At 37.7% G+C, this 25,263-nt stretch overlaps 1 protein-coding gene across 2 annotated transcripts in view; it reads left to right on the forward strand.

Moving 5' to 3' along the window:
• The window catches only part of SERPINB7 (serpin family B member 7), a 54,124-nt gene that overhangs the window by 3,452 nt on the left and 25,409 nt on the right, over positions 1-25,263 (forward strand). The window contains exon 1 of one of the 2 annotated variants that reach the window (XM_009192876.3): positions 23,490-23,598. The exons of the other annotated variant lie outside the window; for it this stretch is intronic. The gene's annotated coding sequence lies outside the window, so the exon portion shown is untranslated. Of the gene's footprint in view, positions 1-23,489; positions 23,599-25,263 lie in introns of those variants that run through there. 2 annotated transcript variants of the gene reach the window in all.

Consider the following 25,263-nt stretch of genomic DNA (forward strand, 5'->3'; position numbering starts at 1 on the left):
AGAGTGGGCCCAGGTCTCCACTCCATCTTGGTAGAGATCAGGGTGGAGGATAGGTGGAGGTTTCCTCCTTCATGCTTGGCATAATTTGAGGAGATTGAGAAGAAGATTCTGTGAGATTAGAGGGCATTAATAAACATCTAGGATCTCTAGGATGGGAAGGCGTGGCACTTTGTTTTCCTCCCATATTTCTGTCCTGTATTTTGGATTTTGCCAGTTGTTTCCAGGGTCTTGGGGTATCTTGTGTGTGTGTGTGTGTGTGTGTGTGTGTGTGTGTGTGTGTCTGTTCTGTGAGTAGAAATGAAGACACTTATAAAGGCTCTAATTTCTTTGTAGTTGGCAATAAAGTGAATTAAAAGCCTTCCTTCACTCAATTCTATAGCTTTTCCTATTTCAATTGCTACCACGATTTTTGAAAGTTTCTATTCCATGTTAAGAGCTAGTAGTATGTGAATGTCTTCTTTTGAGAAGTATCTGTTGATGTGCTTGCCCACTTTTTAATAGAGTTGTTTGTTTTTATTTCTTGTAAATTTGTTAAAGTTCCTTGTGGATTCTGGATATTAGATCTTTGTCAGATGGATAGATTGCAAACATTTTCTCCCACTCTGAGCTTCACATTCTTTGTCTAGGAAATTCAGTCAGCCACAAAATGAAAATTTAGCTTCCAGGTTTTCTGATTCGTATAAAGTCAAAAAATGGTGTGTAAATCCCCTCTCATCCATTACAACATATATAGTCTTGGAAAAGCAGTTGAATAGCTTGAAATCTCAATTCTCAGCTGCAAAATGGGAATAAAAAACAAAATAGTACTAATAATATCAATGCTTGTGAAAGTCAAGAGAGATGCTAATTTGCTATTATCTGTTGCTGGGTTTAACTGGCGCAATAAATTGTAAAGTCAGTTACAGATCTGTCAAGATTTAACCATGTTGTTTGCCCAGGACTTTAGGGTAGAGGTTAGCAAACTCTGGCCCTTGGTCCAAAACTGGCTGGACACCCGATTTCATAAATAAAATTTTATCGAAACACAGCCATGCCTATTTGTTTACATATTTCCTATGTCTGCTTTAATGCCACAACTGAAAAATTGAATTGTGATGGATAGATATATCCACAAAGCCAAACGTATTTACTCTTTGGCTTCTTGCAGAAAAAGTTGACCACTCTCTGCTCTAGGGAGTTCCTAATGAAACACATTCTGTAACTTTCTACAATGCATTGCTTAATCTTTCATTTAACTGTAAGCACTGGCACTACGCTAAACAAAATAATAGCAGAGCACCCCTTCGGTCCAGAATCTACTTTACCTTCCTAGGTTTTGCCAAGGGTTCCTTTCTTGATTGCCTATGGATCGCTAATCTGCTCCCTCAAGTACAAGTAGCTTCATCAGGAGAATCAGAAGGGTGTGTTGTCCTTCTATTTTAATAAGCATTTCTTCATACTTTGTGTTACTGTCATATTGCCACATTCTCATGGCGCTTAGCTTCTCTGTACCTCTCTGTGTCTCTGTCTCTGTCTATCTCTCCCTCTCTCCCTCTTTCTCTCTCTAAAGTACATGCATGCATGCACAAACACACATACTGTATCATTGTCATTGCCAACTTTGGCCTATATAGCAGATAACAAAGGCATGATCAACGTGATCTTAAAATGTTCAAAGATATAAACCCCCAGAAATATTTAGTAGCATTGTTACCATGACTTATCCCAAAAGCAACTATGCCCAGAAGCAGACACCACCAACAGCAATAGAACAAATATCTATTTCCTCAGATACTTGTTCACTTTCTGCCTGTTACGACTTCAATTTTATAGTGACCAAATTTTTTACTGTCTAGAAAAGATCAGGTAATATAAAGTGAAGCAAAAATCCATGAACCCTTTTCTTAAAGAAGCTCTGATTCTCTGAAGCACTGGGAAATCTACCCATGTGTAGAAACTGGTTCTAAATAAGAATAATGTGTCTGTTGTCAGCTGGTCTCAAATCCTCTGTATCTGGCCCCTGGCCCCTGGAGAGGTAGCAGTTGATTGTAGAAAGATATTTCAGGGATATTTCTTATAATAAGAAAAGAATTCTTTAAGGCCTGCTCCCTCCAGTGACCAGAAGGTCATATTATCTGGGTCTCTGCTATAAAGCTTACAAAGGAAATCCTCATGACAATCTTGGTGACAGCATGCGATGCCCCCACCTCCTTCTAGCCCTCTACCCGCTCATCAAGAAGAATGAACACTGTGAGGGTTATACTCTCTGCTTTGGCAGAAAGCCCAGCTCATCACAGGCTTCCTCACAGAGTCCAAGTGTACCAAAGCGTGAAGAGCAAGAACTGTGCTGCATGGTAGGGTCCAAGAGTTTCCATATTAAGCCTTAAATGTTTAAGAAGAATTTTAAAGGGATGTCAAGCCTTGAGTGGAATCATCACTAGATGTGGACCCACTTCTTGGTGAGTGGCTGTCAAGTCATTTTGATAATGACCCCCTAATAACTTTCTACTTGATCATATGCATGGGTGCATAAACACAAAACAAACAACATTTGCTCCTGCTATGAGTAGGCTTCATGATCTATCCTATTCTATTCTACTCTTCTGATATATCCTATCCTATCTTATATTTTAATTCATCTCATTTTTGTTTTTTAAAGCTGGTGTTTAACTACTAAATGTATTGTGTTTCTCCAAGTGATTTGTAATCTGAATTTTTTAAAAAGTGAGTAGGCAAGGGTCAGTAATGCCATTAGCTGGAGCATTGTTGTTTAAAGAATTAAAATTGTTTAAAAATTTTCCAATTAAAATTGACAGTTGGAAAACAATATCTATTTTCCTTCACAGGAAAACATGACAAAGGAGTTTAACCGAGAGTACACAGGCCTCTCTGGGCATATGTAGGTTTTTCCTTCCAAAACCAACTTTTAAGAATCCTTCTTTTCTTTTTTATTGTAGTACCAGGCTTTCTTTTTCCATTATTATTTTTTTCTTTCTATTCATTTTCTCCCTCTCTGCCTTTTACCAGTAGCTCATCTGGTAACTGGAAGGGCTTCCATGTTTTCTCTTACCCCTGACCTGGGGTTTGACTATGTCCCCTCCCAAATCTCACCTTGAATTGTATCTCCCAGAATTCCCATATGCTGTGGGAGGACCCAGTGGGAGGTAATTGAATCAAGAGGGATGGTCTTTCCCATGCTATTCTTGTCATAGTGAGTAAGTCTCATGAGAGCTGATGGGTTTATCAGGGGTTTCCACTTTTGCTTCTTCCTCATTTTCTCTTGTCACCACCATGTAAGAAGTGCCTTTCACCTCCTGCCATGATTCTGAGGCCTCTGCAGCCATGTGGAACTGTTAAGTTCAATGAAACCTCTTTTTCTTCCCAGTCTCATGTGTGTCTTTATCAGTAGCACGAAACAGACTAATACAGTAAATTGATACCAGGAGTGGGGTGTTACTGAAAAGATACCCAAAAATGTGGAAGCGACTTTGGAATGGGGTAACAGGCAGAGGTTGGAACAGTTTGGAGGGCTCAGAAGACAGGAAAATATGGAAAAGTTTGGAACTTCCTAGAGACATGACGAATGGCTTTGCCCAAAATGCTGATAGCAATATAGACAATAAAGTCCAGCCTGAGGTGATCTCAGATAGAGATGAGAAACTTGTTGGGAACTGGAGCAGAGGTGACTCTTGTTATGTTTTAGCAAAGAGACTGGTGGCATTTTGCCCCTGCCCTAGAGATTTCTGAAACTTTGAACTTGAAAATGATGATTTAGCGTATCTGGTGGAAGAAATTTCCAAGGAGCAAAGCATTCGAAAGGTAACTTGGATACTGTTAAAGACATTCAGTTTTATAAGGGAAGCAGAGCATAAAAGCTTAGAAAACTTGCAACCTGACTATGTGATAGAAATAAAAACCATTTTCTGATGAAAAATTCAAGCTGGCTGCAGAAATTTGCATAAGTAGCAAGGAGCCTAATGTTAATCCCCAAGATCATAGGGAAAATGTCTCCAGGCCATGTCCGAGACCTTCATGGCGGCCCCTCCCATCACAGGCCTGGAGGCCCAGGAGGAAAAAGTGGTTTTGTGGGCCAGGCCCAGAGTCCTTGTGCTGTATGCAGCCTAGGGACTTGGTGCCCTGTGTCCTAGCTGCTCCAGCAGTGACTGAAAGGGGCCAACGTACAGCTCAGGCTGTGGCTTCAGAGGGTGGAAGACCCAAGCCTTGGCAGCTTCCATATGGTGATGAGCCTGCAGGTGCACAGAAGTCAAGAATTGAGGTTTGGGAACCTCTGCCTAGGTTTCAGAAGATGTATAGAAATTCCTGGATGCCCAGGCAAAAGTTTGCTGTAGGAGTGGTCCTCTCATGGAGAACCTTTGCTAGGGCAGTGCAGAAGGGAAATGTGGGATCAGAGCCCCCACACAAAGGGGCACAAAGTCTCCACTGGGGCACTGCCTAGTGGGGCTGTGAGAAGAGGGCCACCATCCTCTAGACCCCAGAATGGTAGATCCACTGACAGCTTGTACTGTGTGCCTGGAAAAGCCACAGACACTCAACACCAGGCCATGAAAGCAGCTGGGAGGGAGGCTGTACCCTGCAAAGCCACAGGTGCAGAGCTGTCCAAGACCATGGAAACCCACCTCTTGCATCAGCATGACCTGGATGTGAGACCTGGAGTCAAAGGAGATTATTTTGGAGCTTTAAAATTTGACTGTGTTGCTGAATCTCAGACTTGCATGGGCCCTGTAATCCCTTTGTTTTGTCCAATTTCCCCAATTTGGAATGGCTGTATTTACCAAATTCCTGTGTCCCCATTATATCTAGGAAGTAACTAACCTGCTTTTGATTTTGCAGGCTTATAGACAGAAGGGACTTGCCTTGTCTCAGGTGAGACTTTGGACTGTGAACTTCCAGGTTAATGCTGAAATGAGTTAAGACTTTGGAGGACTGTTGGGAAGGCATGATTGGTTTTAAAATGTGAGGACATGAGATTTGGAGGGGCCAGGGGCAGAATGACATGGTTTGGCTGTGTCCCCACCCAAATCTCAACTCGAATTTTATATCCCAGAATTCCCACATGTTGTGGGAGGGACACAGGGAGAGATAATTGAATCACGAAGGCTGGTCTTTCCTGTACTATTCTCATGGTAGTGAATAAGTCTCACAAGATCTTATGGGTTTATCAGGGGTTTCTGCTTTTGTTTCTTCCTCATTTTCTCTTGCTGCTGCCATGTAGGAAGTGCCTTTCACCTCCCGCCATGATTATGAGGCCTCCCCAGCTATGTGGAACTGTAAATTCAACTAAACCTCTTTTTCTTTTTCTTCCCAGTCTCAGGTATGTCTTTATCAGCAGTGCAAAAATAGACTAATACACCTGTCATGTCCTGCTGGGGCCACCTCTCTGTGTCCTAGGCCTGACCCAATCCAACTTATCTTTCAGGTTTACCTTTCTGTGGAAACAGTTCTAATTCTTCTAGGACTCAGTGACATCTATTTCCAGGTTGTCCAAACAGCATCGCTTATGGTACTTTTCATGCCACCACGTAATTGCTTGTGAGTTGTTTCCCTTAGTGGACTGTGGGCCCATGGAGGGCAAGAACTGGGTCTTCTGCTCCACAGTAACCCTGCACTGCAGTGCCAGGCCCAGCACCCACCAGGCCTGTGATGAAAATCTGTTCAGTCAATGAGTGGATGAATGAATCTATTGATTGGAGGGGGAAAAGGCCATTGGATGAAGGATTTCAATGGGCAAATTTATTAAAATTAGTTCTACTATACTTATCTTCTTTGGCTTAATGTGCAGGCTGCTCTCTAAAATAAGATTGAAATATTTTTCTCTTATCTCTGGAGAGATAGTCTTTGTAGGTTGATTCAGAACTCTCTTGCCCAGAACATTCCACTATTATTGAGTCTGATTTACAGATTATGTGCATTGGTATATATCAGGTGCTTGGAGACACTGAGGCCCCCTGGATATACTTATGAGATGAAAGGAAATGGGAAGAGATTGTATGTATTGAGGATACTAGCTGCAGGCACAGTCAGGAGAACTGCATGTGCCAAGGATCTGATTTGCCTTATTTCCCCGCCATCTCTGGGGGAGTGGAGAGCAGAAAACTAACAAGAGTTAGAAGGCCTGATCTTTGTCAACACATTTGATACTCACTTGTTCTGTGGTTTTGAGCACTTTTTAATCTTTTACTTTCCTTGTACAAATGTTTATGAGAAGAGTCATTTAATGTGATGATATCTTTCATGAGAGTCAGCAATGCCTTCTGGATTCATTTTTATTTCTCGACCACCACTATTTGATCATAAAACAGGAGTTATATAAATATAACAAGATAATATTTTAAAGTAAACATTAAATTTAATTACCTGCATGTTCATAATATTAGCAGAAAATTGTGGATTAAGACGTAGATGACATTTGCCTTGAGGTTAGGTCATATTCCTATTTTTAGATTGCATCAGTAAAAAGCCCCCCTTTTACTGTAGATGTCGCATAAAACATCTACAGTTTTATACTAGTACTGTAGTGTAGCATAAAACATATTTCTCTAACTGTGGAATTTGGGTGAATTTGGGTTAGACTACAAGGTAGATGAAAATCTTGCTCTGGACTGAGATTGGGCACCATTGCTAATAATATATGAGCCTCTGCTTTTCATAATCAAAATGCTGACATAATTTTTCTGAGTATTACAGGAAATTGTTGAAAATTCTATATCTCTACCATGTTCTGTGCTTCAACTTTCCTGCTACTATTTTTTTTAACAAGAAGAAATAGTATGCTAACAAATGGAAACAACTAATACATCATCTAGAAAGTAATTTAGTCACTAGAATAAACTGTTCTTAGAATTTCTGCTGGTATTATGTAAGTATTTAATCATTTTCAATCTAAAATGGTTTTATGTTGGAGCTGGTCTAAATATTATAATATTAAAAAATTGGTAAGTAATCCACTTTTCATTTATGAGAGGATCTAAAAATAGGTTTGTCTTCTTTTAAAATAATTCTGATGAAGTCGTTAAATTTGGTAGTGGTCAAATTCATCACGTACTGCCTAAAGGATGATATTAATCCAAAAATTGAGTGTCTGATGTTAAAGTGTTATAGAAATATGAAGCACTTACAAAGACTACCTTAAATAATAAAAAGTCAGAGACGGAAGTTAAGGGCTAAAGAATGAGTTGCAGCTTTCATTGATGCCTTTGACTTGGGTTTAATGAGGCAGAAATTATTGGCCATTGGGTAAAGAATATTGTAGCTACTTTTCTTTATTACAGATCGTGTCCTGTGAACATGCAGTAATTACTTTACTAAATCAAGGACATTTCTAATGTCTTAAATCCTAACATTTCACCATGCTATTCTTTGAGAATTCCATGACTTGGGAATGCTTTTCAGGCCAATGAACCCAGAAAAGAACAAGTTTGACCTGTGTTACTAAATGGGTCACTGTAGAGAATTGCATTACAATACAATTGTGTAGTATTTCCCAAGTTATGAAAACAGAAACTCTGCATGCCATTTCTATGGTATGAACTAAATTAGAGGCAGGCCCTAGGGTGAAGCTTACTCAACCTTTAGGGAAAAGAAACACATTTTCCCAAGAGTTGAATTTTTATGAGTGATTATTAACCTGAATAGACTTGGATGGATTTTTCTCAATCACTTACAGCGATGGTTCCCAATGTCTCGGGTAAAATGATGTGAGGGCAGTGGGATTTGGTTTGCTAAACTAAGAAGGTGTTACCACTCTACTGTTCTGTGGGCCTTAGCCCAATTACTGTGTCTGGGGATTTCAAAAACAAATTGTATTCTGACTAATTCATATTCAAATAAACATAAGAGTGACAAAGGGGTTTTGAACTCTGGCTGTCCCTGTCTATGTGGCTGCTGAGTGGAGAGTCAAGAGGAAACTTCTCACTCATCTCTCAGGAGGGGCTGTTCCCGAGCACCAAGGCTATTCTTAAGTAACATGTGACTCGATGTGTTTCTAAAATCATAGAAATATATAATTCCACTATACTCATTATATTCTCTAGTCAGATATTTCTCTCAAAAAATAAATTTAAAATTCCTTTGGAAAAATTAAATGAGTAGAAATGGTAAAAATGTTTTGAAAATGATGAGCAATTATACAGGACTTTTCCTAGTAAACACTGAAACATACTCTTATTAAACAATTTTAATTGGCAAAAAAAATAAATGTACAGATGAATGGAGCAGAGTGTAGCTCAGAAATAGACTGTTAGATAGTTACAACAGCTTGTGATGAATGGGTATCACACGTCTTTTGGGAAAAGAGAACTTAGAGATATAACAGCGGTATATTTGATTAACCACTATTATTATTATTACATATGTATGTCATCACCTCATATCTAAAGGAAAGGAGTTGCTAAACATAAATCACAGAAAAAATGATATATTTTTCACTATGTAAACATATAAATTACATCTATGTAAAAATTATCACCAGAAATGTAAAAGGCCATCAACAAATTGCATAACTTATTTATGACAAATAAAATCTTCTGACCTCTCTGTGATTCCTTTGTTCTTTCCTTCATAGTCGCCTCCCACAACCGTAGATTCAACTATATGTGAATAGCCAATAAGCACCTCAAACTTAAGTCCCCAAATCTCATTCTCTGCAATATTCCATCTCTTAGAAAAATGTTACAAACTCTTGTTCAATTTTCAAAGCCGTAAGTCCAGATGTTATCTTGCTTTTTTTTTCATTGTCTTCCCTTTCCTTATAAAATCCATCAGTGTAGCCTGAAGATTCTACCTCCTAAATTTATCTGGTATACATTTTCTCCATCTCTGATGGCACTCCCTAGTCCACATCCCTATTATTTCTGGCCTGGTCTGTTCAAATAACTTGTCTTTTGTTTGTTTTGTTTCCACTCTTGTCCATCTCTGATTTGTTTTCTAGAGCAGCTAGAGTGTTATTTTTTAAAAAGCAAAATAAGAACAAGCCATCTCTTGCTTAAAATCTTTCACTTGCTTCACTTCCCTTTTAGGAGAAAATTCAAATTCTTTCTGACGGCCTATAGCCTCTACACAGTCCCTGGCTTTCCTCATCCTATGCCACTCTTCTTGCTGTCCTTTCTTTCTAGAATGCTCTCTCCCTTCCTCTCCTGCTCATACACTCCAGCTCCATTCTTATATTTTAGATCCTGACTTAGATTTATTTCCTTAGAAATACCTCTATTGACATTACAATCTAAATAAGTGATTACCAACCCATTATTCTCTTTCTAGAAACTGATATTTTTCCTTCATAGCACTTATTATTTATAGCGTGTGTTTAATATATTAGGATTAATTCGACAGGTTTCATGCAGCTGAAAAACAGCATTTTCTCATGTAATTAGAAGTTTAGAGTTAGAAAAGTGGTTACTGGTCTTGCTGTTAGTGGCTCAAGGCTATCAGGATACATGTCTCTGTAATTCCTTTGTTCTTTCCTTCAGTGTTGCCGCCTCCATCACAAGGATGCTGCTCTACCTCCTGCATCCTACATTCCAGGGAAGAGCAATGAAGAGCATAGGATAAAATGGGCACCTAACAAACTCTTAGAAAAGTTTCCTGGAAGCCACAGACAGAAGCTTCTACTTGCATGACTATTGGTCAGAATTTAGACACGTGTTCCTCCCCATCTGCAAGGGAAGAGGGAATTTTTTAGTTTGTTTTTAAACGGGGCACAATGGCTTCTCCCATTTTCCATTAGTTTTCTTTCAACTAAAAATAATTTGGTTTCTTTTAAAAGAAAAAGAGGGGGAATGAATCTCGGGTATTAACATTCTTGGCTACAGTGTGTATGTTTGTTTACCAAATTCCTGTTTTTCCTAACTTTTAAAAGAAGGCATCATGTTTTATTTTTTCCAAAAATGTATATACCCATGGCCTACATTTGGGTAAGCATTCAATAAATCGTTGAACAAATAAAACTTACTGAGAATCATGGCATAGCACTTCCTGGACTTTCCAGGTCAGGGATGCTATGTTGAGGTGGTCCAGTTTGCACTGAAGGCTAAACTTTTGCTCATGCCCTTGGAGATCATACTATAGCCCACCTTTTGCAGGAATATTCTTCTGAAATTATCCTTCTTTTTCTCCTTCACCATCTATTATTCTTCCACCAGATGATTCCCAAAGCAAACAAGATGACTTCTCATCTCCCAACTTAAAAAGATACATCTATATGCTGATTGCTACCATCCCAACCCCAGCCCTGACCTCTTTCCTGAACTGGATAAAACTATCTGTCTGACATTACCATCTACAGGCTGCTCAAACGTAACATTATCAAAACAACTTTCAATTCCCTGTAGTTATCTGCATTTTGGTAAAAAGCAAAGCATCTACTTAGTTATATAAACCAAAGAACCTTGAAGTGATTATTCTACTTCTTTCATTACCTTCCACATCCAATCAGCAAGTTCTGCTAAATACACTTTGCATAAATCCATTACTTTTCTCGTCTCCATTTCTACATCTTGTTCACAGCATGGTTAGCCTTCTCCTGTCCTATGCTGAAAAGAGTAGAGACTCTCGTTCCAGGCCATTCTTGCTGGATAACCATGGACCTACACAGGTCCAGTTGGGGACTGTGAGGTGAAAGAATAGAGGCAATGGAGAGAAAAAAAATATATGCAGAGATTTCCCCCACAGTCACTGAACTTTTTAGAGCTCTCTTTTCTGCTACTGAAGCCAGAACAAGAGGGCTTATCCTGGATTTCACTCTGTCTGCTTCACAATACTCAATTCAGAGTTCTGGGGTGGGCTGAGTTAAATAAATAAATGTATTTATTCAGGATGGGAATAATAGAGGGGAAAACTCACCATTGTCTTGTTTGTATATAGAATTCTGTTCTTCCCAGATCAGTCTGTTGATACTTACTTTTTAGGGTTTTCAAATATCCATCTACACTTTCTGTCCAGGTCTTACAGTTGAGTCTGTGGGAAATAAAAGAAAGACTGTGTTTCCTCCCTGGCCTTTTCCTTGGAGTGTTAATGGATTATACTAACAGACTTTCTAATATTGAACTGGCCTTGCATTACTAACATAAATCCTTCTTGGTTGTGATGTGTTATAATTCCTTCTTGGTTGTGATGTGTTAAAATTTTTATGTATTGCTGGGTTTGATTTACTAATGTTTTATTGAGGATTTTTCCTTTACATTCATCAGGGATATTTTTCTCTCGTTTTCATTCTGTGTTCTGTCTGATGATAGTGTTAGGGTAATGCTGGCCCCCTAAATGAGTTGGAAAGTGTTATCTCTCGTTTTCTGGAAGAGATTGTGTAATACTGGTGTTATTTCTTCTCTGAATACTTAGTAGAACTCTCTAAGAAAATCATCTGGGACTTAAGATTTCTATTTTTGGAAGGTTTAAAACTACACATTTAATTTTTAATAGGTATAGAACTATTCAGGTTATTTGTTTAATCTTGGGTGAGTTTTGGTAGTTTGAAGTTTTTCACAGCTTTGGTCTAGCCCTCCTAAGTTGTTAAATTTATGTGCATAAAGTTATTCTTAGTGTTTTTAAAAAAATTCTTTTAATATCTGCGGTGTCTGTGAAGTCTGAGGTCTCTTTCCTTCCCGATATTGAGAATTTATATGTTCTCTTTCTTTTTTTTTTGACAGTCTTGTTAGGGGTTAAATCTTACTGATTAATTTAGGAAATTATCCTTTGGATTGATTTTCTGTACTGTTTTTATTGATTACTGCTGTTTTCTTTACGATTTTCTTGTTTCTGTGTGTTTTGGGTTTATTTTGCTCTTGTTCTAGTTTCTTGAAGTGAAAGTATAGATTATTGGTTTGAGACTGTTCTTCATTTTTTTAATTATGTAGATCATTCTACCCTTCTTCTCTTGCTTTTCTACAACCTTCCACTCCAATAGTGAGAAAATTTGACTTGCACCATCTTTCATCCATTTATTTAATCTTTCCATTCCACTATAATGATATCAGAATTATTTACCTGTGCTCCTGTGAGAAACACCTTTATTGACCGGGCCACAGTGCTTACGTGCAGTTTCTTTTGCCTTTAGTCTTACAAACTCCACTCATTTCCAAAATCACTTAGGTTCACTCCTTTTCCCTTTCAGTGAGTTCGTTTCATACATTTGCAATATAATTAGATCTTTTCGTTACATTTTGCATATCTTTCTTCCTATTAAGGTTTTGAAAAGTCAGCTTTATTGAACTACAGTTATGTATAACAAATTGTGTCGATTTAAAATGTAATTCGATGAACTCTGACAAATGCAAAAACCCATTGCCACACCCAGGAAAGCACTGCCACCATCAGTTCATAGAATGCTTCTATCACCCCCAAAACTCCTCCAGGTCCCTTTGCCATCTGTCCTCCCCCCATGCCTGGCCTCAGTCTACTACTAAGCTCTTTGTTACCATAGATCAGATTATGGTTTTGCTTTAGTGATTTTGAGATTCATTCACGGTTTTGAGTGTATCAATAATTTGCTCTTTTAAAAAAATGGACTAGTATTCCATTGTTTGGATATACCACAATTTATCTTTATTTTATTTAACCACCCGTTGAGGAATATTTGGTTTGTTTCAAGTTTTTAGCTATCGTGAATGAATGAAGTTACTGTAACACTTATGTACAAGCACTTTTGTGCAAATAATCTTTCTTTTTTCTTGGGTAAATAACTTGGAGTTACACTTCAATGACACCATGTTAGATGTTTTATTGTTGTCTCACAAGCCCTTGAAGAGAGATGAACAGAAAATTTGAAATTCAATGAAAAAGAAAAATTGATTGAAAAATTTCTGTTGAGCTCTCTAAAAGTTAATTTTTTCCATCATTTTCATTAGTACATTTTGATTTTTATTAATATATTTCTTATTCTAAAATTTCTATTTGCTATTATTTATTTTCTATTTTCCCACTTATTATAAAAGTGTCTGAAACCGCTTGTTAGAGTCTTTTTATAACAGCTGCTTTAAAATCCCTGTCAGATAATTCTAAAATCCGTCTCATCTTGGTGTTGACATCTGCTGATTATCTTTTGCCACATGAATTGAGATTTTCCTGGTTTTTGGTTTGACAAGTACTTTGTATCTTGTCCTGGACATTTTGAGTATTATATAATGAGACTCTGACTCCTGTTTAAATCTGCTTTTTAAATAGACAGCAATGGTTTTAATGGCAATCAGTGAGTTCTGGTTTTAATGGCAATTTAATTGTCAAAATCTTCCTAGTACTATTCTCATCTGCCCTGTTTTTGCACTACCCAGCAGTCAATCTGAAACTATCTCATAATTTAGTCAACAAAGCTTTTGCTCTATTGATTCTGTTCATTTTCACAGATTAATGGAACAGTGGTGAAATCAGGACTTCATATACAAATTTAAATCATTCTTTTCTCTATCTCCCACTTCTTTGTGATTGTCCTCAAACTCTCTACCTGGGAGGGGAAGGGGTGCTACACTTTTGCTAGTGTCTACTTTCTTCAAGGTGGTAGTTGATAGGATCCCACCTCACGATTTTGTGCACACAGTGTGAGTAGAAGGGGAAGGGCTCTGTTATCTGTGTGTCCAGTCACCATTAAAGGGTGGAGGCAGGACACTGCTGCTTCTGCTTGTGTTTACTTAGTGTAGGGTGGGATTGTCATTATGGTTCTACCCTACAGCTTTTACAGCAACCAGGTCAGTGGGGAAGATAGAGGGTGTTACTTCTGTTGTGGCATCTGCTTGTAGTGGAGTGATTATCATCCAAAGGATTCTTCTTCTTCCTGGACCTCTAGTTAGAGAGATTCTCTCCCTGCCCCTGTTAGTATTATAGCAGCAGGGTGTGGTTTGCAATAGCACCTAGGCTGGAATGTAAAGGAAAACAACAACAACAACAACAAATGTAACACTAGGTGGCCCCTCAAGTCCTGAGATTCCTAGCCAGTCTTCCTTCCTTTCTTCCCCTTTTAGAGTTTTCTCATAGTTACTCTATGAGAAACTTACAAACTTTACCTTATTTTATTTCCAGTCTGTACATGCACACACACACACACACACTCACACAGAGAGATTCCATAAAATTTTATTCATCTTCATCGGAACAAAGGGGGCTGATAGTCTGAGAAGATGTTGCCAGAGTGGGAGAAAAACTGAACTTCCAAAGATGTGCATGCATTTTGCGTGGTGGAGTGGGGTGGGTGGGTCACATGTCACTGGGTGCAGTAGGAATGGGGATAGCGTGAACATGTACGAGAAAGTAAGAGATAAAAGGGAAAGGGAGGCATAATTGTGGTGAGGAAACAGTGCATTTGAAGAGAGATAAAAGGGCATTTAGTTGCTGATGTGAGTGAAAGTTTGGGGATGGGAAGAAATACTTTAAAAGAATGTGGGAAGTACTAAAAGAAGTTGGCATGCTTTGTGAAATCCTTAGGGAGGTCTCCTTAAGGAAGCCTAAGTGAATGACATGGGATTTGTGTTTTCTTTGAATATGGTTTCCTGCACAGACTGGATCCTGATGGCTCCCAGTTTTTATTCTTAGTTTTACTTTTATTTTATGTTTTATTTATAATGAAATTGATAGAATTGTAAATGAAACGACCACAATAAGATAAACTCTTAATAGTTTCCTAATCTTATTAGACTTCCCTTTAGTTTATACTTATTTCATGTGTTCTTGTGTGTTTCACATACACAGAACATATTGTTTTTTTCTTAAAGACACAATTGATACATGCTATTGCAACTTCTGCCCATAAATTAAAGGCATCCTTCTAAGGGTTCGCATAAGTTGAAAAGTTATTACTACAAAAATAGTAAGGAAACTACTCTGAGTTGAAAGGGTTTACTTTTGTTTTTGATAAGGTTATGTATGGAATTCTCTGTTTCTCATAGACCTTTATGAGAACAGATGGACTGTGATTTTTTAAGCAGATTTTGTGGGGATATTTATGAATAAGTCAAGATAGTAGCCGTATTGTCTTCTGACTTCTAAGGATAAGTTTAAAAGGATCTAGTGGGAGGCAAGCCCAGAAATGATCAGGAAGGCTTCATGGTTCAAAAAGAAAAAAAAAAAAAATCATAGGCACCCTAGGATCTATTTCAACTGCTTTTTAAAAAACTGTTATTTTAAGTTCAGGAGTACATGTGCAGGTTTGTGATACAGGTAAACTGCATGTTGGCGGGGACGTTGTGTAGAGATTACTTCCTCTCTCGGTAATAAGCGTACACTTGAGGGTGGAGGGCGGGAGAAGGGAGAGGATCAACTCCTTCTTTTTTGAGAAAGACACAAACTTTCTGAGCCCTACTTTTCTCATGTTGTAAAATGGGAGACTTTGACTTAAATAATGTCTAAAGTTTCCTTTAGCTTACTATCTATTAATAAAGGAAAAATTGGATATGTATTTACTTTCAAGGCTGCTGAATTTGCATATTTAATTAAAATTAAAGTGAGGACTTAAGCATCACTCTGCAAATGGAAGAATATAGGTAGAGGTTTTAAAGCTCCCATTTACAAACAGAACAATAATGTTAAAGGATAAGAAAACAGAGGCTTGTAGGAAAATTAAACACATCATTTATATTGAACCTGACCACTGAAACTGGTCAAGGTAAAGCTTAATAAATTTAAAGATTTAGAACATTTACTTTTTCATGACAAATAATGACATTCAAAATGTGGTGATAAAATAATTTAGGAGATGAAATGGGACCAATTATTGCATTTCTTTGGGAAGTTGAAATCCTGAGGTAGAAAGTGAACTTTAATTTGCTTCTAAAATTAGATTTGGATTTTGTTTAGGAAACCTCCCTGTGTTTGTTCATGAATCTCATAGAACTAAAAAATTCAAATAGAAAAGGTAGCACTGATAACAATAGTGATTCTTCAAGACTTGATTCTTCAAGAATGTACCGTTTATTATTCTGTTGTTTGGGGCCATGACAACATGATGAAATGATGTAGCACAAATAAGTGGAAACCAGCAAGGCCTCCCGCAGTTGGAATTCTGATCAGAAAGATTACAGGAAGTTCCATTGACTGCATTCATTTAAATGCATGAGGAGAATACTATATCATGTTATTTATTGCCAAGTGAAAGCTGAGATTATTCATTTCAAAAGTAAAAGAGAAACAGAAGAAGGTGGAGGAACTAAAGCAAGAAGAGAAGAGAGGGTAACTATTTACATGTAAACAAGAGATGTAGAGTAATTGAATTCCTTTATGTCCTGCCCACAGTAAAACAACAGAGAATACATCAAGAAGTAAAAATAGACCTAACATGCAATCACTTAGAATGAATTCACATGATAGAATGTGCGATTAAGCCATGGAGCTTGCTACTACAAGATTTTATTCAAATAAACAGATAGATTAGAAAGATTAGAGTTGGTAAACACAGTTTATATAAAAATTTCAATGTCTGGAATTTGGAACCAACAAAAATAATATCAAGCAAACAAACAAAACACAAATGGCATCAGCTTCCAGGGAATAGGCTTATATATTTAAGGATGTGCAAAGAATATCCCTTAATTTGGAACATGAAGTATACCCAGGTCATTTCCATTTTCTGGGCACTACACTAAATCTAGCACCCCCTTACCATGCCCTTGCCATTAGTATTTGGTCACCAAAGAATTCTTAAATCTTCAGCCTAAATACAGAGCTCTATGTAACCAGAGTTCACAGCCTCCTCTACTGACACCTCATGTAATCCTGAATTAATCCCTAGTAGTTTCCTTAAACTCCTCTCATGTGGAAGCTGTTCATTTCTCATGTGCACCTTAATTTAGGCCAAGAAGAGAAAAAGACTTTTCTTCTGGCTCTTTGCCATCATTTTTAAGTCATTTTTCGGTCGTTTTCTTTTACTATTCTTCCTCCTTTGAAGCCCTACACATCTACATCTGCTCCTTCTTTCCAAGCTTGGTCATGACTACCTGCCAAGCTCCAAGTTCTTCCTTCAGAATCGTCGAGGATTTTGACATCTGTACCTCAGTTTTTTCTTCCAGCTTATCCCTGTCCCGAGTGTTCACACTGGATACCATCTACTCTCTAGCCATTTAACCAGTTCAGCACTCCATTTTGTTGGGCACCCCTGGACATTTTTATCTTTTGGAAATGGTTCACTTTTGAAATTCTGAGCTCTTTACCTGCAATCACAGCCTTTGTGTACTCCACCCTCCCATTAAACATGCTTAATGACACCTTGTCTTCTGGTGTAATGATGTCTATAATCTTAAAGTCCAGCAAGCCTTCTTAGTTTCTTTTATATTCAGCCTATAAAGGCTCACTATGTTCACCAGTTACAAGAGTTTGGGGGTGGGAACCTGATGTGTTGATATCCATGGTCTTGAAACAATCTCTGGAAGATCGTGAGGAGGGTTATGCCCACCTCTTTACTGTGCACTGTCCAGGCTGGTCTTCATGGTCTGCTATTTCAACTGCACTCTCATTAATGCTAAATTCTAGTCCACCACATCTGCATTCATAATTCGCAACCTAACCATTGATTTTTCTCTACCTTGCTCTTGGACTTTCAATTACGACTATAGAAAAGTCACATAATCTTGCTACTTAGCTCCTCTACAAATATTGAATTTCTAGCCACAGCTGGTTGTCTGGCCTTTCCAAGTCTCTATGGAAGTCTGGATTATTGTTATGCCTATCCTTTGAGTGTGGGAATTTCCCAAGGGATCTTCCCAATGTTTTTCCTTTTATTGCTTTGGACTCTGTCTGGAAGTCACATCAAAGGTTTTAGCTGCCATCTAGATGTCAGAGACTCCAAACAAGCATCTTTATCACCAGCCACTTCTTTTATATACAGGCTTAAATATTCAACTACTTTTTCCAAATGGATGTTCTATGGGCATTTCAATTTCAATGTATTCAAAGCCAAACTTGTTATTTCCTTTTTCCCCATCATTCATCGTCCTCCTGCTGAATTCTCTGTCTCTTAATGATATCATCATCAGACAGTCAAGCCTACAGTGTCCCCACCACTCCACACCAGATTATTAGGTATTTGCTAACTATTCTTAGAACACATCATGTACACTAATTCCGTGGGTGTTTGTTCATGCTGTTCTCTCTCCCCTGGGATGCTTTTCATCTTAATTTTCCCTGATCCAGATCAAATGCTAGCTTATTTGTGAGGCCTACTTAAGACTCCCACTTCCAATTCTTTCATCCTGAGCACTTCCATTTGCTTGCCTTTCTGTCCTATCACTTGTTTCGTTTTACCTTAGCACATTTCGTTAATTCAGTAACATTTATTAAGCCCTAAGTATCTTAACAGACACTATAATACACAATGGGAAAGAAATAGGAATAAGTTTTGGTTTTTGGACTGAAGGAGTTTATATCTCCTGGTATCTAGAATATAGCCTTATAATTGTGGCCACCCATGTATTGAATTTCAGTTAATTTAAGAAACAAATCTTCAAAAAATGGTAAAAGTTGTTTAGGTAGCTGGAGAATTACTATGAATAAAACCTTTTTGAGATTGGCAGTTGTGACATCAAATCTATGTGGAAAACCATCACGTTTCTTTTAGATTTAGCATGAGAATGACTTGTGAAAAGGCAGTGCTTTCCCCTAATTATAATAATTATTTATTATTTTTAGAGAGATGGGGTCTGGCTATGTTGCTCAGGTTGGTCATCCCCTAATTACTTAAAAATCACTCCCTAGTGTTATAGGACACCCAAGTTTTGGAGAAGAGAATAACTTTGGCTCCAGATAAGACCACTTTGTTTTGCTTTCAAGGCTTTTGATGGGAAAGGTGGACATTTAAAATTTATTTTATATTATGCCTTTAGAGAGAAGGTATGGCTAGTGGTTCATTTAGGGAAAAAGGGGAGAAATACTTTGGACAAAGCCTTCATATAAAAATTTACAGATAGAGTATTTAGTGGTAATAGTAGAAAGGATTGAAAAGTAGTTGGCTGATATGATGGTTTGGAAGCCTCACAAAGTGTCTCCTTACACTTGTTCATTTTAATTGAGTCAAGGAACCTACAAAAAGAATGCATGAGTAATGATGGATAAGGTGGGTGAATGAGGAAACACAAGAGTCTCTGTTATTCAACTGGTCCCAAGGATAAGCATCTGCCACTGGAACTGATGAGATGCCAACCAAGAGAAGATGCAGGGACAATTAGCCTCCCTGCTTGGTGCCTGGTATCAAAAGAGTGAGGAAGGGCTCTTCTTCTCAGTTCTTCATGGGACCAAGTGATGATGCTAACCCTGTGGCTTGGTGTCTATGAAGGCATGGGGAAATAGTATTCTTGACAGAGACACTGGTGCTCTCTGAAGACTGAGAACATTGATGAGGGCTCAGAGCAGGAGAAGAGAAGCACAGAAGACCCGTGTGGTGGCTGCAGCTGAGGAACAAATCTGTTTCCTTGGGAAGCCTTAAACTTCTTAGCAAGCTTCAGCCCTGGGTAAGTGAGGACAAGAGACAGTAAAATGTAGGTTATTACAATTCATGTTTCCTCATCTATATGCATGAACTGGCAAGGCCAATGGAAATTTCGATTATCATTGTATGGCAAGGGAGAATAATTAATGTAACACATCAATCCACATGACTGCTTCCTTCTCAGACTTATGTCACTTTGGGACTGGTTAATTGTAAATCAACTGTTGCAAATACAGTAGTGGGAAGGATGTCTGAGTTAAAGTGAAGAAGAAAACAATGGTGAGTAGAGCCTTAATTATGGATGACTCTTGGTAATTCCAAGAAGATTATCCAGGGTGTGTGTCACTTGGGTCACTTGCTTTTTACCTATTGACCATTTCACCACTTTAAAGTACTTTATATCCTCAGTAGGTAAGAAATCGAAAGGATGTGGGATTCAAAATATTCAGCCTATGAACACAGCAATTAGAATATGGAGAACAGGGAATCCATTTGTAGGCTTATTTTTTTTTCATATTAATAACAACCTTCTCCTTCAGAAAGTTCATCAAAACTGCTAAATCAAAATTAAATTTCAGGGATTATCTGCAACTTTACTTTTCTCTATGATTATACTACTCATAAACAATCATGGAGGTGAGCAATAACTACTCTATTCGATTTTGGACAAGTTAACAGGACCCCCTCCTGGGAAAGAGGCAAAACTACACAAAATTGAGAGGCGAGCAAGTGGAAGATGATGGTACCTTCTAATTCCAATAGCTTTTTACAATAGAGAACCCAGTTACTTGGATAAGTGTTGGCTGTTTTGAAAACACTCAGGCAGAAGGACCAGGCTTGCAATCACTTCCGTGCATAGTAGGTGAAGGTAGGTGCAACGTACAGCTCAACCTCATGAGGCTAGAGCCAGAAACTGAAATGTGTTGTTGCCCCTCTGTGGTGTGTTCTGATGGCAAAGGTGTAGGCAACCAACTGGGCCCAACATACCTTTCCCTACACCTGGCCAATTTTCAAAGTGCAAACCCACTTTAACAAACTCTAGCCTGTATTATAGGAGGAAGGATCTGGGTGGTACAGACGTGGCTTTCCATTGCCAGATCAGAAGGGTGGAGGAGAGGCTGGCAGGATGACAAGAATGAATGAACACACCAAGTTTCACCTCCTATCTGAAGTTGCTCAGTTCAGGTAAGCATTTAGAGAAGCCAGGTGCAATAACTAACAGCGCAAATGTTTCTCTGGAAAATTCCAAGCCAGAGAAAATTGGGAAAAAGAGGGAAGGATGGAAAGCAGTACAGAGAAGCCAGCTAAAAAGGTCAGAGGTCAAGATGAAAATATGAGATTAGAGAATGATAAAAAACATTGTGTGAGATTCTATTTTAGGTCATTATGCCAGGGAAATTTACACAGGATAGGGTTGAAAGAAATTAGGCTATAAGATGAGTGGCAAGTTGCAATAAAATGGCACCCTAAACTCACCAAGTCACTGTTGTCACTGCTATCGTGCCTTTGTTGATTTGATGTCTAGTTAGTCTATTTGTGCATTTCTCACAGAAGAGTATGTTTTGACCCGGGCTGACAAATACTGTTGATTCTGAAATTTGTTTTTATGGTTATGTTAAAACCATTGTCATTATAAGAAACAGAGATGGGAATATCGCCTCCTCAAATCTGATTCACATACAAACTGAATGAACCACATAACAACCACCTTAGTCAGATACTATTTTGAAACATGGTTCAAAACCTAAATGCTTATAAGATTCTTGAGAGACAGTGCTGTGCTCTGAGTCATAGGGAAGCCATCCCAGAAGCCAGGTCTACCCATCAATAAGCAGCTGCCTGTGCAGGGTGCAGGCTGCACCTTTGGACAGCCTTTAAAACTGAATTCTCAGAATTTTAGAACACATTTTTGTCTAGAAATGCTGACTTTGGTTCATTAGGTAGTGGTAAAACAGGCTCCCTTCAAAGCTCTCCTTCATCACCTTCCTAAGTGCATGGGGAAAAACACCTAGGGCTGAACTGTCTTGAGAATGGAAACATTTTCTTTGTGAGTGAGAACCGATCACCTAGAGAAAGGAGATCAGATTGCCATCACTGCTTCTGGGTATCAGATGCTAGCATGAGTACATTGTTGATTTGCTTATCCAATTTTTGATTTGCATTGTTGCTCTTATCTTCTGTTGTAGGTGAGAGGTAAGTTCACTAACGAATCTCAAGGAAGATGTAAATGGCCAATGATCATGCTCAGAGGTCTGAAATCTCTCCAGGTCGCCTCCTTGGAGGGATGCTTTTCTAGTGGGGCAGCTTGTATCACCATACACAAATGTGCTTGGGTTTAGATTCTGCTGGAGAGAACACTGTGACACTTAGTCTCTTCCTTGGGCCATGTCAGTCAGTCTTGGACTTATTTTGCATCCCATTTACTTCACTGACGCCTGTGTATCCTTGGCTTGGGGTCCCATCCCATTGTCCATCAAAACCTGCTATCAGGAATAGATCAATTATCAGTTATACACAATGTGCCATGACCCTATCTCAGAGGCATTTGGTCATTTGGCTTCTTGGTTTTTTGTTCTTGCTGTTGTTGTTGTTGAGTTTTAAAATAATGAAATATAATGTGGCTACATAAAGGTGCATTCAATAGATGCGTACAACTTAATAATGGAACATCGCCAGAACCTCTAAAACTTCCCTCCCCATTCTTTTACCAACAAAACCTCCCCTCCCACTAGGGTAACTAAAGCAGTTATATCCTTGGCTTAGTCTATCCACCCACGTAAGCATCCTTAAAAGAACAGTTTGTCTGGTTTGATCTTTTCATGAAGGGCATCTTACTGTGTGTATTCTTTCGTGCCTGACTTATTTGCCTTCTAAACCTTACTTCTATCAGTGGTGTGGGAACTGATGGCTACTACCATGGTGATTTCAGACAGTCTTGAGAAGATGAGGGTAGAGTTTTGTGGTCAGAAACCTTCTTGTGTGCCTTAAGATAGTGCAAACTGAAAGACCATGTGCCGGTGTGAAGCATAGTTTTTGGGTATACTAGATAAACCAAGGTCTGTGAGAAGCTCGGGTAGACAAAGGGAAGAAGTGGGTCCCAATGGACGTCCAATGAGGACTGGGGGGGTTTAAATCATTACGACTATGATAACTTTATCCACAGTTGATCTATAAAGTGTACTATGATATACTTTTCACAATGTAAGCTTTCTCTGGAGTTAATAATTATCAAATTTACTCATTTTTGGATATTTGTTTGGTTTCTAAGTTCCTATCACTAACGTATTTCTTTTCTGTTGGTGGTAGATATCCTTCTCCATGTGCTCAATATAATCTAATGCATCTCTCTCTCTGATAGCATATTCACCTTAGAGAGCTTCAAACAGTCAGCATACTCAATTTTAGCATTAACCATACAATGAAAATAAAGGCAGTATGGGCAAACACTTGTGGGAAACAATGTGTAAGATAAAGTCAGAAACACTAAGTACAACCCTACTTCTCCTGAGAGGGACAGCTCACCTACCTCCCCAAATACAGCGTAAATACTATGCTGGTGATTATATACATAAATAGCAACACACACATATATATGTGTGTGTATACTAATGAAAATGTAATTGGTGTGAATTTTTATTTTATGGATGAGAAAAGGCCCACTCTATTCTATAGCACTTTGCTTTCTTCACCTCTCTGGGACTGCAGTGCTACTCCTCTATGATAGCTGAATTTATAGATGTCAGAATATGAATTATTTCAGGTGGGGCTCAGTCATGTTCATCAAACACCAAAATTGGAGCAGGGAGGAATCAAATAAACAACAACAAAAATCAGTAATTGAATTTCCACATGTAGGAAGTGCCAGTTGTGCCTTAATGTAGGGATATCTAAATTCACTACATAAAAATACTATGTGATATTAAATATCAAATGAAATAACATTTCATGCTAAAATTTGATTCATTAAAAATATATATTTGACTACTTTGAATTAGAGCTGTAGTTAATATTCTACAGACTTCTTTTAAATTGCTCTATAAAGCACCTGAACATATTCATTTTAATGACATTATTTAAAACTATCATGGCCATCATAAAAAAAAAAAATTGGGAGTGTCTGAGTCAGAGGCTTTATATTTCAGAGTAATGCAAGGAACTCTTTCAGACTCACCCAACCAGCGGCCAGCTTCCTCTATGAAGACAGTAAGGTAAATATTTCTGAAGTTCATAATTTAAAGTCTGGCCAGATCCTTCGAAAAAAGACACACTCACACACACACACACAAGCACACACACACATACAGAGAGAGAGAGAGAGAGAGAGAGATCTTGGTTACTTTGTGTCTGAGACATTAAACTCATAAACAATATCCAGATCGGATACTGGTCCTCTTGTCTGCTTCTCCACCTTACAGCTTGTCTATGACTGATTTAAGTGGTGTCATGGGAGAATGCCATGGGAATCGGATGACAGCTGAAAAATTTATGTTCCATCTTTGAAGAGATAAGTGGGGATTATGTGCAAATCTAGATTCTATATTTCCTGTGTTCTTATTTAAGGCATTATAGGTTGGAATATACTAAATTTTGAGATTAGAATTGAACTCTTTTAAGTGCATAATATACTATTTTGATTAGAGGTTTATCAAAATTTGAAACTATGTTTTTAAAAGAAATACAAAGATTTTAAAATATTTCTCCCAGCAGTATCTGTGTAGCATCGTATTTGACTTATTGATAAGAATAAAAATTAATCACATTCAAGTGATTATTCATTTCTTTCCTATATATATATATATCCTAATTCAGTAAATGTAAAAGTTTTTAAAAAAATAATGTATCATGAACTATAATTAGTTTTCTATGTACAGGCAAAAGTATCCTAAGACTAGATAATATTTTTATCAAGCATTTAAGGCACATAATTTATCAGTTAGGTGTAATAAGTTTAGGTCCATAAAATAGTATCATAATTTCATGTTTCATTGAATGTGTTTTGTGCCTGAATTTTCTTATGCGTTATTTAAAAACTACCATTTGCTTTTAATTAAACTTTAAAAAGAAGCTTTAGTGAGAAAATATCTATTTTTATTGTTGTTTTGACACAAATAATGTATTGGCTACAGGATGAAAGGGATAAAAACGTTCTCAGATTAAAATAGACCATAAGGAATCAAATAGGCTTCAGGCTGCCGTGGACTTTTAGACCCTCAAGTCTGAAGTTTGGGATGTAAAAACATCCATTAGTACTTGCTAATTTGTGTTAAGTTTAAAATTATAAATTAATCGCTTGCTTGTTTGTTAAGCTAAAATATTTATGCAAGACACAGAGGAATATAATATATTTTTAGCAAAATGGAAAATTAGACTATAAAGCCAAGTTCTTTTATAATTTGGAAAGAACTTTCCTGCATTGCCATGTCCAGACAATGAAATACTGGGTAGTGTCATATTGACACCTTCCTTAGGTAGGTTTAATGCAATTTGTTTTCCTTTTCGATTTTCTTAGTTGTTTAACTGGGACTCAAGTCAATTGGTAGCTCTTGGTGGCTTGCCTGAACTTAGTTTATTTTTTGTTAATGTTTAATCTATTTAAGTTGCTGTGAAAGTATTTATAGGTGAAAGGAAAAATCACAGTTTTGGTCTCATACTAATTTTTATTTATGTGTCACCTGATGAAAACTTTCGTGTGTAAAACGATCAGTTCAGCCTTAAATATAATTGTTTATTTGCCAATGAGAATCAGACTTTATGTCAGATGAGGAGAAACAAATCTTACTTTTATTCCTGGAACTTAAACAGTGCACCTGCATAGAGAAAGATAATAAAAATAATTATGTGAAATGGAACATACTTTTTGGTATTTATTTTAA

The sequence above is a fragment of the Papio anubis genome, chromosome 19 (genome assembly GCF_008728515.1).
Source record: "Papio anubis isolate 15944 chromosome 19, Panubis1.0, whole genome shotgun sequence".
Classification (NCBI taxonomy): domain Eukaryota; kingdom Metazoa; phylum Chordata; class Mammalia; order Primates; family Cercopithecidae; genus Papio; species Papio anubis.